This window comes from Hevea brasiliensis, chromosome 6 (assembly GCF_030052815.1).
Source record: "Hevea brasiliensis isolate MT/VB/25A 57/8 chromosome 6, ASM3005281v1, whole genome shotgun sequence".
Taxonomy (NCBI): domain Eukaryota; kingdom Viridiplantae; phylum Streptophyta; class Magnoliopsida; order Malpighiales; family Euphorbiaceae; genus Hevea; species Hevea brasiliensis.
In genome coordinates, this window is record NC_079498.1 from 6,234,239 (window position 1) to 6,249,843 (window position 15,605).

Below are 15,605 nucleotides of genomic sequence, written 5' to 3' on the forward strand. Positions count from 1 at the left end.
GCAAGACTATGGCAAGTCTGAGAGTTTCTCCTTTGTCGATGGTACATGAGTTGAGAGCATTGCATGCCAGCTTAGAGATTAATGATGAGGGGTAGACAGCAGTTGCATGACATGTACAGCCAGTATTGATTGATCGAATCAGAATGGCTGTTCAGAATGATCAGAAATATCAGAAGCTATTAGAAAAAGTCTGGCAGGGCAAAAAACCTGAATTCTCAGTAAGAGATGATGGTCTACTGCTACACTAGGGTAGAATGTGTGTTCCTAATGACGTTGACTTGAGACAGATTATTATGAAGGAAGCACATGAGTCTCTTTTTGCTATGCACCCTGGTGGCACTAAAATGTACAGAGGACTGAAAGAACATTACTGGCGGATGGGTATGAAAAGAGATGTAGCAGAATTTGTTTCTAAATGCCTAACTTGTCAGCAAGTGAAGGCAGAACATCAAGTACCAGCTGGTTTGTTACATCCATTACTAGTGCCTGAATGGAAATTGGAACGAATAACTATAGATTTTGTGATGAGACTTCCCAGGACACAGAAGAGTCATGATGTAGTATGGGTTATAGTGGACAGATTGACCAAGTCTACTCACTTTCTACCAGTTCGGATGGACTATAGTCTAGAGAGATTGGCCAAATTATACATATATGAGATTGTAAGACTACACGGAGTGCCAGTATCAATTGTATCAGACAGAGACTCTAGGTTCACTTCTAGATTCTGGGGTAGTCTTCAGAGAGCCCTAGGAACTAGATTGAACTTCAGTACGGCATTCCACCCACAGACAGATGGCCAGTATGAGAAGGTAATTTAAATCTTAGAGGATATGCTATGGGCTTGTGTGATTGAGTTTGAGGGTACTTGGGATACACACTTGCCTCTGATTGAGTTTGCTTATAACAATAGCTACCAATCAAGCATTGGGATGCCTCCATATGAAGCTTTGTATGGCAGAAAGTGTAGAAATCCCCTGTGTTGGGATGAAGTGAGTGAAAGAAAGATGATTGGCCCTGAAATTGTTCAACAGACCGAGGAGAAAATCAGATTAATCAGAGATCGACTCAAAGCTGCATCAGACCTTCAGAAGTCCTATATTGATCTGAAGAGAAGGGATATTGAGTATACAGTGGTGAGAAAGTATTCCTCAAAGTTTCTCCCTAGAATAAAATTATGAGATTTGGCAGAAAAGGGAAACTGAGTCCTCGTTTCATCGGGCCATATGAGGTTCTGGAAAGAGTAGGTCCTTTGGCATATCGTTTAGCACTACCTCCAGAGTTAGAAAAGATACATAATGTCTTTCATGTGTCCATGTTGAGGAGGTATAGATCAGACCCATCTCATGTACTACCAGTAAAAGAGATTGAAGTAAATCCGGACCTCACATATGAGGAAGAACCCATAGAGATTCTAGCTTATGAGGTGAAGTAGCTAAGGAACAAGCAGATATCGCTGGTGAAAGTGATGTGAAACCATCATTCGGGCCAAGAAGCTACTTGAGAACGAGAAGAGGATATGAGGAGACAACACCCACAGCTGTTCAGAGACTAATACCAGGTAAAATTTTGAGACGAAATTTATTTTAAGAGGGGGAGAATTGTAACACCCCTATTTGCATAGCCTGGTATATTTCACTGTTCCAGTTACTAGTGTCTGTCCAGACAATTAAGGGGATTGAACCACATCTAAGACACCTAGATAAGCCCTGAACACAAATAATTAGTAATTGCCAGATAGTTAAGTATAAATAAGAAAAATAGAACATAAAAGGTTAAATGAGCCGGGGTCACAGCAATGGGTGACCTTTCTGGGAAGTGACTATGAAGGCCATCGTAACCCTAATTTTGAATCGAAAATTGTGACGCCGCGGTCCTAAGGACTATTACAAACACAGTTAAAAAGAGAAAATCACAGAAAAAATTATTAAGCAGGTCAAATAATTAGGTCAGGGATCCGGAAGAAATATTGAATAACTAGCAAACCGGATCAGACCGGCGAGGGGCAAATTGGTCAATTCACCCCTAGAGCTTACTCCTGACCTAACTGTCCAATAAAATCGGAGAAACAAAAATTTTGGAATTGAGAATTAAATTAAAGAACTATTGAAAAATTTAGGAAAATGGAAAAAGAGAAAAGAAAAGTTAATTACATCACCTTACCTCACATTTATGACATCATAACTTAAATTTAATTTACCCAATTTATTTGACCAAGTCAAATTAGTTAAAATACACATAAAATACATCAAAATTAAAAAAGAAAATCACTTCTTCCTCTCCCACTCAATTTGGCAGCCCTCACCCTCTCTCACCTCCATTGCCAAATCCACCATTAAAGCTTGGGCAAAGCTTGAGTTCACCCAACTAAACCCTAATTTCCCCAAAATTAACCCACAAAAGCTTGTTATCTTCACTTGAGGAGGCATTAGAAGAAAGAAAGAAAGAAGAAAAAAGAGAAGAAGTGAAGAATTAAACATTAAAGAAAGGTGAGTAGTTTGAATTGAAAATTTTAGTTGATTACTTGTGTTCTTAGTTCAAGTAACCTAGAAATTAACTTAAAATCAAAAGAAAAAAACTATGGGGGATTAATTAGAAATTTTGGCCAGCCTTAGGTGGAGGTTGAATTGAATGATTTTGATGGAATTGCATGGTTAATTAGGTTGAATTAAGTATGTAAACAATGAATATACACTTAAATCACATTAGATTATAAAATTGTGTAATTAGGGTTCTTGGCCTCTTGAAAATTAGAAAAAAATTTGGGAAAATGGTCAATTAGTGCAATTGACCTTAATTGAGGTGAGAAATGGTCAATTGGGACCATTTGTGGCATGTTTGAATTGGTAGAATGAAATTGTAATTCGGATTGGTTAGGGTCACTATTCTAGCAGCTTGACTTAGGTCACTTTCAGGGACCAAAACTAAAAATTTACCAACCCAATTGGTGTGAGGCCAATTGGGAATGAAATTAGACACATAAAGACACAATTTTTATTTAGAAATCATGCCCAGAAAATGACATTAACACAGTGAACAATTAGGTCAAACCTGAGTGTTGTGCACTGCCACTGTACCAAAATCACCAAATGAATAGTATTTGTTCATTTAGCCATAACTTGGACTATACAGGTACAAATGACCTGATTTTTGTGGCATTAGAAAGGTATGACATAGCACTACAACTTTCATGAAGAATACTAACCCAAATTCTATCCATAACTAAGTCATTTTGCCACCCAAATTTAGAGATCCAAAACTGCCAAAACCAATTAGGTGCCTAAAAAATCTGGGTTAAACCAATCTAGCCAGCCATGTTCAAATGGCCATATCTTGGGCTATAAAACTCCAAATGCAGTGATTCAAAAAAAGGAATAAAGCTAAGATAATAAGGAACAACTTCTATGAAGAACGCTTAGCCAAATTCCCACAGCAACATGACCAATGGAATAGTGCAAAATAGGACATCAAAACTGAAAATTTGAAATTGTGCCTAGGAGACCTAAAAATTGAAGGGGCAACTAAAATCAACAAATTAAGCAACCAAAATGTGGTATGTGGGTGAAATTGAAATTCTCATACCTATTAAGCATAAGAAAGCCAACAATTTAACTTAAATAGTGTCATAAATAGTAAACCTGAAATGCAAAATTCAAAGAACGTTAAATTAAGCATATTAGAGTTAGACATAAGTAATTGTGAATTTATTATACGTTATGATACTGAAACACTGTAAAATTATATATTTCAGTTGAAAAAAATACCAGAAAAGAATCCGAGACATCGAGTCAAGGCCTAGAGGCGACTTGCACAAGATTTATACACAACATAAAATTTTTCTGTAAATTCTCTTTGACAATTTGTTTTGATGAATAAATTATGATTTATCTTTATTGCAAATTTGTGACTGAAATAAATATTATGCTTTTGATCTAAATTGTTGGAAATGCAATTGTATGTGATTGAATTATGGAGTTTGGAAGAAATTGTGCTGATTTGAGTTATAATTGTAGTTGTGCATTGATGAAGTGTTATATTGGAAGTCTTTTCTACAGGTAAAATTTTTTGTTTTCTCAAATACAGCCGGCACTCTGCCGAAATTTTTCCAAAATTTGTGAAAAAATAAAAATGGACAAAAATTTTATCAAATCTTTAAACTTCAAGTAAATATTTTTAATACCTACTAGAAAAGCTCACTATTTTCAAAAAGTAAGAAAATTGTTTTAAAATCCCTTGTAGTATATTTAATGGGTTATCGGTAGACGTAGTAGGTAATTCATTAGGTATACTACGGAATCAAGTTATGCCTTACAGAGGGGTAAAGTGTGACAACCAGTGCCAGAGGGGCCTGCACAACCCCAACAGGCTTTGTTTGAGCAAATGACAGAGTTCTTTAGATAGATGATAGGGGCAATTCCACAACCCCCACAACTACAACCAAAGCAGAAGTACCATTTGGAGAAGCTCGGGAAATATGGGGTTGCAGACTTTAAAGAGAAAAAAGGAAGATGACCCATCTGCAGCTGAGTATTGGCTGAAAAGGACAGAAAGAGTCTTGCAGCAGCTCCACTGTACTCCAGAATAATGTATAGACGGTGTTGTATCCCTACTTCAGGAAGATGCTTACCAGTGGTGGGATACAGTCTCACAAGAGGTTCAACTAGAGCAATTGACATGGGAATTCTTCTTGGCTGAGTTCAAGAAGAAGTACATTAGTAATGTGTATCTTCAGGCAAGAAAAAGAGAGTTTATCTGTCTAAGGCAGAGGTAATTGACAGTTTCTGAATATGAAAGGGAGTTTGTTACACTGAGTAAATATGGCAGAGAGATAGTTCCCACTGAAGCTGACAGATGTAGAAGGTTTGAAGAGGGTTTAAATGACAATATCAAGTTGTTTATCACAACTTTAAGGATTACTAGTTTCCCTCAGTTGATAGAAACTGTGTAACACCCTCACATTGGACAATTCCATACACTCTACTATTCCTGTGACTAATGTCTGTCCGGACAGTCAGGATGTTTAGAACCATATTTAAGCCATCTAGAAGAGTCATAAATGAAAATTAATAGCAATTATACGAAGGTAAAATGAAAATAAGAAAAACAAAGCATAATCAGTTAAATGAGCCGAGGTCACAGCGATGGGTGACCAAACCAGGAAGTTACTGTGAAGTCAGTCGTTGTCCTATTTTCGAATGGGACCTTATAGCACCCCAGGCGTAAGAATTATTGTGAAGCTATTGGTAATGTGAAAACCACAGAAAAGAATAGAAAACTAGTTCGAAAAATTGAACCAGAGTTCCGAAAGCAATTAAATGTTACTGGAAAAACGGATCAGACCAGTAAGGGGCAATTTGGTCAATTCACCCTTAGAGGTGACTCTTGGCCTAAATGTCTATTAAAATATAGGAAATTAAAATTAGGAAAAATAGATTGAAAAAGAAGAGGTGAATGTAAGGAAAAGAAAAGAAAATTAAATTTAAAGGGATTATGACATTACCTTGATGATGCAAGCATGACTTAATTAAAGATTTATATTTTTAATTTATGTAAATTAAGGTATAAACATTATAAAAATAAGACAAAAAAAAATTAAAAAAAGCAAAAGTGGTCTTCAGCCACATTCATTGCCGCCCCTCTCTCATTCTCTCTCTCACCAATTCTCTCAAAACCTCCATTAATGAACCTTTGAAGCTTATAAAACCCTAAATTTTCTTCACAAATTCCCTAAGTCCCAACATAAAAGTTTATCCCTAGATCTTAGTAGAGTGATTGGGAACAAAAAGAAGAAGAAAGAAATGAGATTTGAAGAAGGGGGAAATTCACAAATTAAGGTATGTTATAAGGTATGTTATCTCCCTAACCTAAATAAATATGTATGCATGAAATTATATTTAGATATGAGAAAACAACTTAGGAAATTGAAGAATTGTGCATAAATCTTGAAGTTGAAAATTTGGCCAGCCATTGGGGAAGTATGATTTGAGGTGATTTGATGAAATTGAACATGTAATTTAGCTTAAATGAGACTATGAACATGAAATAGGTGATGAATGGCATAGGAATTGTATAGGTGTATGAAATTGAGAAGACAAGAATTAGGGTTTTGGTTGGAAATTGGGAAATTTGAGAATTAGTAACTAATTGATGTTTTGATGCTCAATTTTGGTCATTTTGAGTGTTTTTAATTGTGAATTGATGATTGGAATTGAGTTAGGATGTGGAATTGCTGAATTCTAGACAGCCTTACCCCTGTGCACTTAGGAGGTTATCAGTTGAAGTGTGTTGCTTCAATTGGTATGAGGCCAATTAGAGAAGAAATTAGAGTCATAATGCTACATTTTTTATGAAGGAACCTTGACCAAAAAGTGACCACAAGTTGGTCTAAAATTAGGTTGAATCCGGAATTGGTGCCCTATTTCTGGGCAGAATTGACAAAATGAATAGTACATATTTAAATGGTTATAACTTTGTGTAGAGAGGTCCAAATGACCTGATTTTTATATCAATGGAAAGCTTAGACATAGCACAACAACTTTCATGAAGAACAAAAACCCAAATTCAGACCATAATCAAGTCAAATTGCCAATCAAAATTGGATCACTAAAACTGCCAGAACCCTAAAATTGCCCAGAATTCTAGAAAATGACCAATCCGGCCAGCCTTAGTAAAAATGGCATAATTTGAGCTACAAAACTCTAAATGGAGTGATTCAAAAAGAGAATTAAAGCTAAGACATTAAGGAACAACTTTGATGAAGGAAGTTTAGCCAAATTTTCACTGTAGAAAGGTCCAATGGAATAGTAATCTTGGGTAACCAAAACTGAATTTTTGGAAATACATTTAGGGAACTTTGAATTTCAATTGGCAACCAATGCCAATAAATATAAGATCCAAAATGTGGTATATTGGTGTAATTGGAACTAGTATACCCCTTAAGTATGAAAAAGTCAACATTTTACATAACAAGTCAAATGAATAGTAACCCCATAACCATAAATACAAGAACTCAACTTAGGAGACCTTACAAGTAAATTTAAGATGAAGATTTCAATTGTTGGAATTATTATTAGGAATGATTTGGATAGGTATTGAAACACTTTAATTTTGTGTTTCAGTGAGAAAAGAGCCTTCCAAGGAAGGAAGTAGAGGAGATTGAATTAAGGCAAGCAAAAGAGGTTTATGCCCAACTAGTCTTCAATTAATAAGTGTTTTACATATTTTAATTGATTAAGTGATTTTATTTTCTTCATGTTTTATGGTTATCAAGTATGGCTTTTATTTCAACAATTATTGAATATTGTTATGGTGTGAATGATTTTGGTTTTGAAAATTGTGATTTGAAATGTGGTTTGCATGGAAAGTGGAAATTATAATTTGAATTGTGGTTTATATGGAAATTATTGATTACTGAGATTGGCTTGAAATGATTTTATATTGTGATTATATGCTCACAAAAAAGGCAATGAAATTTTCTAATGTAACACCCTCACTGTAGCAATTCTGTACATTCTACTGTTCAGGCGACCGATGTCGATCCGAATAGCTAGAACATCTGAAAAAATATTTAAACTAAAGTGAGGAGCCATAATTAACTCAAATATTAATAAAAGAAATTTAGGAAAAAATTAATCGAGATAAAATATGGTATTCCGGTACACTGTGTGACATATTCTTACTCGGCTATACTGTAGACGGGTAGGGGGTGTCACATATGATGTTATTTTATATCTCACTACTAATGCTCGACATGGTTATTACTTGTCCCTCATTTTTTGAGGAGACACCAGAGTTAGCTTTGTTTTAACTACCATGGTACGTGCACATTGATGATATGATCTTCCTTATATAAGAGGTTAGATCTATGTTGGAAATGGCCTCTTCGGAAATTTATTTGTTATGGTGTAATGGATGGAATGTGCACGATTCGATCTCTCCTACCATAGGGAGTGAGAATCCCTTTGAAGATGGCCTTTACGGATTAGCCTTGCGTTAAGTTAGTGAGAATAAGAATGGATTTGAAAGTGAGCAATCGTGTTTTCCAAGTGATATCTTATGCATAAATGATTTAAAAGAGATTATTTATTTAGTTGGTCTATATTTGGTTATGCTTTTCCCTATTTAGTGAAATTTAATATTTATTTCCATAAATTGATAGGAATATTTCAAAAGTCCATTTATGATTTGGTAATTTATAATTATTGATCAATGTCATTTAAATAAATGATTTACATTATTAGAAGCATTGATTTTGATTTTATGAATTATGATGAGATTAAATATTTCTAAATTCTTTGCTATGATTTTGTTAATGTATATAGTATTACATTTTAAATTATAGTTGTGCACCACTGAGTTCACCGCTCAGCGATAGCTTTGTATGCTGTCGCAGGTGAAAAGAAGGACAAAGCAGCTGAGTGAGATCACTTGAAGCTGTGACTTGAAGACAGGCTGGGATAAATTTTGAGTATATTGTAGGTATACCTCTAGACATTAGATTTTGATATAATTATATAACTATTTGTATGTAAGAATGTTGAGCAGTTGTATAAAAGTTGGTACTGTCATTTTGGTCAAATGTAAATTTTTATAATATAAAATTTTTTTTATATAAATACCGTAGTTAAATTTCATTTAGAATTCTATAAATATTGAGTTGGGTTGACATTGAGTTGATTGAGATCAAATGATGTTGAGAAAAATTGGAGTTGTGGATTTATTACATATTGGAAGTGTTTTTCTCCAGGTTTTGAAGAACTGTTTTCTAAATTTTTAGCCGGCACTCTACCGAAATTTTTGAAAAATTTTTAAAGGTTAAATTAATTTCAAATAAAGTTTATAGCATCGCGCTAAATTTGAAAATGCATTTGTTTTGTCAAAATCCCTTGTAGTATATTTAATAGGTTATCGATAGGCAAAGTTTGGTAATTTATTAGGTATACTACGGGATCATATCATACCTTACAGAGGGGTAGGCTGTGACAAGCTGCTTTAAATATGGAAAGAGTTAGGGATAGTGAGTAGACCCAGGGAGATAGGCAACGTAAGAGAGAAGTTGAATTGGGACAGTTAAGTATGTCGACTGATAGTTAAAAGTCCAAGGGATCACAGGACTAAACACAAGGCCAAAGAGGCCAGTCTAGGATACCTATAGCTAGTTCCCTGGGTACAGTAACAAGGGGATCAGCCCCAGTGCCAAAATGTGTGTACTGTAGTAGGAGACACAAAGGGGAGTGTCGACTATTGACTGGAGGGTGTTTAAGTGTGGGCCTACGAATCATTTCTTTAGAGATTGTCCCTATAGGAGTGGTTCAATAGTTCCAGCACAAGTTGATAGACCTGCCCCCATAGCTCAAAGAGGTAGGAGACCTGGTAAAGTAGAGGGGGCTGAAACTTCACAGAAGGCTGCTTCTGAGATAGTCGAGAGGCCTGAAGCCAAGGTGGCATCACGGATATGTGCCATGGAGGTTAGAGAGGAGCCAAACTTAAATATTGAAAAGGCAACACAAGGAAGTGGAGAAGCAAGGAGGTAGCAGTTCCTCGACTATTTATGTCAGATAAATTTCGAGGACGAAATTTTTGTTAGAGGGGAAGAATTGTAACGTCCTCACTTTAGGTAGTCCGTACATTTTACTGTTCCGATAACTAACGTCTGTTCAGACAGCCAAGATGTCTGAAACTATACTTGAACCAGAGTGAAGAGTCATAAGATGGTTAAATAAAGATCAAGGAAAATTAAAGAAAAATAATAGTGAAGTGCAACTCGATTAAATAAGCCGAGATCTTGACGATTGGTGACCCTAACGGGAAGCGACTATGAATACAGTTGCCAACCTCAAACTCGTGGGGAAACCTGTGAGATAATTATTTAGGACTAAATTGGAGAGTAAATGAAAATTTATGACAATCAATAATTCAAGAAAATGCAAAGAAATAAGTTTAAATAAGCAAATGAAAAGCTAAGAAAAAATTAAAAAGAAGAACTTATCGGGTATTAAAGAAAAAGGCGAACCGAAAACTTGGTAAGAATAATATTCGGTCAATGAAATTTGGAAGTCCCACATTGATCAAGAATGAAATTTATTAAGTCATAAAGCTAAATTAGTTTAATTAATGGAGATTATAAAAATTAAGTATGATTATCTAATTAGTCAAATGAAATTATTACAAAGTTTAACTAAATTACAAGTTTGCCATTACCCATAATTTACAACTTTGCCATTATATATTTAAATAATGTAAATATCATTAAAAGGAAAGAAAAATCAGAAAACTCATTTTCATTTCCAGCATACTAGCCAACCAAACATCTCTCTCTCATCTCTCTATTTCGTTTCTCCATTAGAGCTTAAGATAAGCTTTAACAATCCTAAATTTCCTTACAAACCCTAATTGAAATTGAGAGAAAACTGACCTTGAGCATCAATTTGAAGAATCCAAGCAAGAAAAGAAAGGAATTTAGAGTATTTGGGCAACAAGGAATTCAGCTGAATGGGGAACCAAGAAGGGATTCAAGCTTTGGTTGATTGGAAGGGTGAATTGAGGTTGATTGAACCTAGGAAACAAGGTTAGTGCTATTAAATCTTTTGGATTCTAAAGTTTTAGCAAATTGAGTTAGGGTTTTTGAATTTGGGGATTTGAATTCTTATGATTTAATTGATGTATTTAAGCCTAAATTAAGACTATTTGGCATGTGTCTGTTGATATATGTTGATGAGATAACAAAACAATTAAAGGTATGAGAGGTTGTGCAATAAGATTGATTTTGGACAGCTTATGTTCAGAGTGTTCAATTGACCATAACTTGAGTTTCACAACTCCAATTGTTATGAAATCAGTGTCAAATTAAAGATGAAATCCATACCTACAACTTTGATGATTTGACCCGAGCCAAATTTCCAAGGCAACTTAACCAGATTGCCAGGGCAAGTTGAAATTTCTGCATCTGGAATTGCTTGAGATTCCAATAGAATGTATTGTGATACCCGTGTACTAAAATTAGCATAACTTACAATATATAAGTCCAATTGAGATGATCCAAATTGTTCTGGAAACCTAAGACATAGGGCTACAACTTTGAGTTAGAGACTTTACACACATTCTGAGTGTAAGATACTCAAATATGGAATGCAAAAATTGACCTGAATACTAGAAATCTAGAAATCACAGGATGTTGTACCTGTGAACCAAGATTGGTAATGTAATTATAACTTATTGTGTATAACTCCAAATGAAGTGAATTTTACCTTGTTGGAAAGTAGAGACATAGGGGAACAAATGTCAAGAAGAAACCTTGACCTGAAAATGATGGGAGAATATCCAAAAACTGATTGGAATCTGGAATGGTAATTCTAGAATTTTGAAAATGACCAAATGAACAGCACACATTACAATGAGCATAACTCACTCTATAAAACCCCAAATTTGTAATTCTTGAACCTGTGTAACCATGAGATACATGGGAACAACTTATATGAGGAATACAAAGCCAAATTATGGCTGCAACTAGGCCAAATAGCTTGACAAAGTTGAGTTACAGGATCTGCCTTATTCTAGAATAGTATTAGTCACTAGACCAGTATATGATAAATTGTCCATAACTAGAGTTAAAAAACTCCAAATTTGATGATTCAAAAGGAAAATTAAACTTAAGACAATAAGAAACAACTTTCATGAAGAAAGTGTGATCAAATTACTACTGTAACTTGACCTAAAATAAGAGTGAAATCAAAACTGAAATTCTGAAAACTATGAAACATTACATAAATGACTTGGAATATAGTTGGTATTCAGTACCATTAGCTCCATGAGCTTGAATATAAGATGAATATGTATTTGGGACCCATGTTCCCAACATAAGTGAAACCAAAAATGCTATAAAGCATGAATATGAAATGTGATGATAATATATAACCTGTGGATACTTATTAATATAAATTGTCCATGTATGCCTACATGTGTTTGTATGGGTTGGATAGATTGGCATGCCAAGAAGGGTTGTGTTTTGCAGTACTGCCTATGGCTTTATGCCATTCTATTATCATGGTTCTCATGCCATTCTGTTATCATGGCTTCCAGCCATTCTGTTACATGATGATATGCATGGTTTTATGCCTGATTGCTACTATGGCCTTCTAGCCATTCTGTTGCATACCTGGTTGACATTATGTGTCCCATGGTATGACGGCCTGTGGCACAAGTGTGTCCAGTGCTAATTTACCTGCTTATCCAATCCAGTCAATCGGTTATAGGTTACTTAGGCAGTAAAAAGTATTAATGAGATTAAAAGCAAGTTGAAATCAAGTAAGGAAATTTAATATTAAAATAAAGAACAAGAAAGATTCCAATAAATTAAATGCTCTCAAAGATCAATAAAATGAAAACAAAAATATATGATGTTTAAAATCATTATGGGATCGATCAAAAAGATGCTAGAAAGAGTCAATATCATAAATTTTAATTAGCCTTCAACTAATCCATAATTTATTAATTAATTGTTTTTCCTCATAAGCACTACAACCATGAAACTATTACTTTTATTTGTATATTATATTTCCATTGTGTTATTGCACCACTAAGCAGAAATACTTAGCGCATTGGATTTGTCCACGCGTAGGTACTAAAGATATAACCCAGTGGACCTTAGACTGGGATTTTTGAGAGTTCGGATCTGTAGATAGTGTCCAGTGTCACCTCCTCGTTGCAGTGCATTTTGGTAGGGGCTGCATGTATCATAATAGTGTAGCTTATTTTTATTCATTGTAATTAATTTTGAAGTTGTAATGTGAATTATAAGTTTGTATAATAAATTAATAAATTTGTAAAATTTCATGTATAATATGAGTTGAAATTTGATATGGAAATTGACATAGATAAGAATGGATGATATTATGGAACGATGAAAAGTGATATTGAGATTATTTTAAACAGATGAATTGTGTAATACGCCAAATGATCATGAAAATAGGGGAATCTCCGTCAGTTTCTCTACATGAAAATAAATTGAACAATTAATTAAAATGACAAATAAATTAATATAGAATAACGTAAGATACGATAAGGTGCTCCGACACAAAATGTAGCATTCCTTATCTGGCTACACTGTAGTTCGGGTAAGGGGTGTTACAAGACATGCATAAGCATAAGGTTGCTATGGCCAGAGAAGTCAATGCCTTTATTTGCTCTTTGTAGAGGATATGGAATCATGGAAGAACTATTAGAGATGATCAATGGTCACAACTTGAAATTCATTCAAAATCAGTTGGCCAGCTAAACATTGATGGTTACTCTATAACTATTTGTTTGCATTGTTTAACAATGGTGTTGAAGAAGGTTTTATAAAGCGTGGTACTTGTGTTATATTTGTCTCAACTCCAACAACCAAAGAACTTTTGGAAAAGATGGAGCAATACACTCCTTCCCATTAGCAGGTTGCTACATAAGGGTATTTTTCTTTTCTTGTTACATGCTAGTCCCACATTTTGAAAGGAGTTTAGACATTTTAGGTCTTAGGTTGAGTGTATGAGGCAGGTCTATTGACCTAAATGTAGTATTAATTTTTTATTTGTTAATTTTTCTAATTATTTAAAATTAACAAAATATATGATTTATAAAAACAAATAATGAATGATTATTATTATTTGATGAAAGAGTAATTCATTAATTATAATAATTGTATGACTATATAAATTTCAGCCTTCCTCCATATTTAATTCTGCATCTGCCCTTGTCTATAGGGCTCAATTTTAGGTTCCTTTTATTGTGTTGTACTAGTCAGAGGATGATGAATAGAATGGAGGCAGATTCGTGGTGAATCAGCACCGACAGTGATAATAAGGAGGGGAGACGCTTAGATGGTGAAGGAGGAGGTGTTCTATCTTCGAAACGCAAAAGGGAAACTGTGATCCAATGTGTTTGGGTCTAGTGCACACCTTCCCCTCTCTCTTTATTGAGGAGAGATTTTAAAAACCCACAATTATATTTTTAAATATTAAAAATTACAAGAAAAATTGTAAGAGGCTCGAAATTATTTTTAGAATAGAGAAAATATTTAAAATGTATAAATGAATCTTAAATGAAATTTAAAATTAATTAAAAAGCTTAAATTGAAAAAAAAAATTTAATAGTGAAAATAAATTTCTAAAAATTTATTAAAATTTGAAAATTTAAATATATGTCCAAAATACAAATATATTGAAAATAAAAAGTGTAGGACATTACAAAGATGCTTTGATGATCAACATGGTATTCAAAACAAGTCATCTAAGAGATTAGTTGGGCCATAATAAATGTGAATTATATTTAATATAATAATTACTATCTCAGTTAATTTTTATTTATTATATTTAAATTTTTCTTATTTAAAATTATTTATCACATTTAAAAAAAATTAAGAAGCATTAATTTTATATTTTTTTAATTTTATCCTTTATTTTCACTAAATATAAAAGATATTTATATAATAAATAATTAAATAAGATAAAAAATAATTTAACCAATTATTCATATATTTTTATAAAAATAAATTATCTAATTACTCCATTAATTATCGTATAAAACGCAAATGAAATAAAGACGAAGGCAGCCTTAACTATCATTTAATGAGATTTGTGAGATTATGCGCTCTCTTTATTTTCATTGCTTTGAATGCGCGCATGGCACTTAATTTATAGGATAGCTGTTTTCATTTTAAATTAATTAAGCTTTGCAGTTAATGCCATACAATAAACCAGAAACTGTACAAACAATGTCATTATATCTTGGTCGGACGAAATTTGACTTGCAATTTACATCATCATTAGTACTAATCCCCATAAACCCATACCCAAACAACAAATTATATCCTCCTTGATTTGTGTTGAAATTAAAATTAAAAAAAAAAATCAATAGATTTAGGTTCTATTTCATAACTACTTTTAAGATGGTGCATTCTATCTCTATTCATTCCATTTGTTTTTATTGATCAATGTGTTAAATAGTGCTTTAACTAGATAAAAAAAATTATACTATTATTTTTATATTTAATAATTAATTTAATAATTTTTTTATTAAATATTTTTATTTTAAATTACTATATAAATATTTAATTATTAATAATTAATATCTAATAATTGACTATTATTAAAATAGTAAACAGCAACTAAACAGTTAATATTATCACATAACTCTATTCTGCATGAAAAGGTTGATATATCTCCAATCTCATTCCATCCAATTATTCTTTTACTAAATATTTATTATTAATTAATATCATCGTTTATATTGTGAATTTTAATGGCACGTCATAGAAATCAGGAATTCCCTATATCACGCATGCTGTGCAGCATAGTAGCTACATTAATGGCCTGTTTTGCACCCTAGCTATGGTTGGCTGCGGCTATTGACAGGAAAAGAGAGTGTTTGTTTAGTATAGTTTAATTGTTGTGTAGAATTATATGGACAAGAGTTGGTCATACAGGTGCCGCCACCTTTCTCCCTTCATATAGCGTCTCCTCGAGAACCACACCCACCACCGCCACCACTCTCCGCCAATTCTCTGCTCTTTATTATTTTCATTCTATGAATCCAACTCAATGCAGATTGATATTTGCCGCATTTCAGGCCCT

General features: G+C 33.4%; 1 pseudogene; it reads left to right on the forward strand.

The window, feature by feature from the left end:
* Positions 1 to 13,427, forward strand: part of LOC131180954 (cytokinin riboside 5'-monophosphate phosphoribohydrolase LOG8-like) — a 36,155-nt pseudogene extending 22,728 nt beyond the window's left edge.
* Positions 13,428 to 15,605: the final 2,178 nt, after the last annotated feature.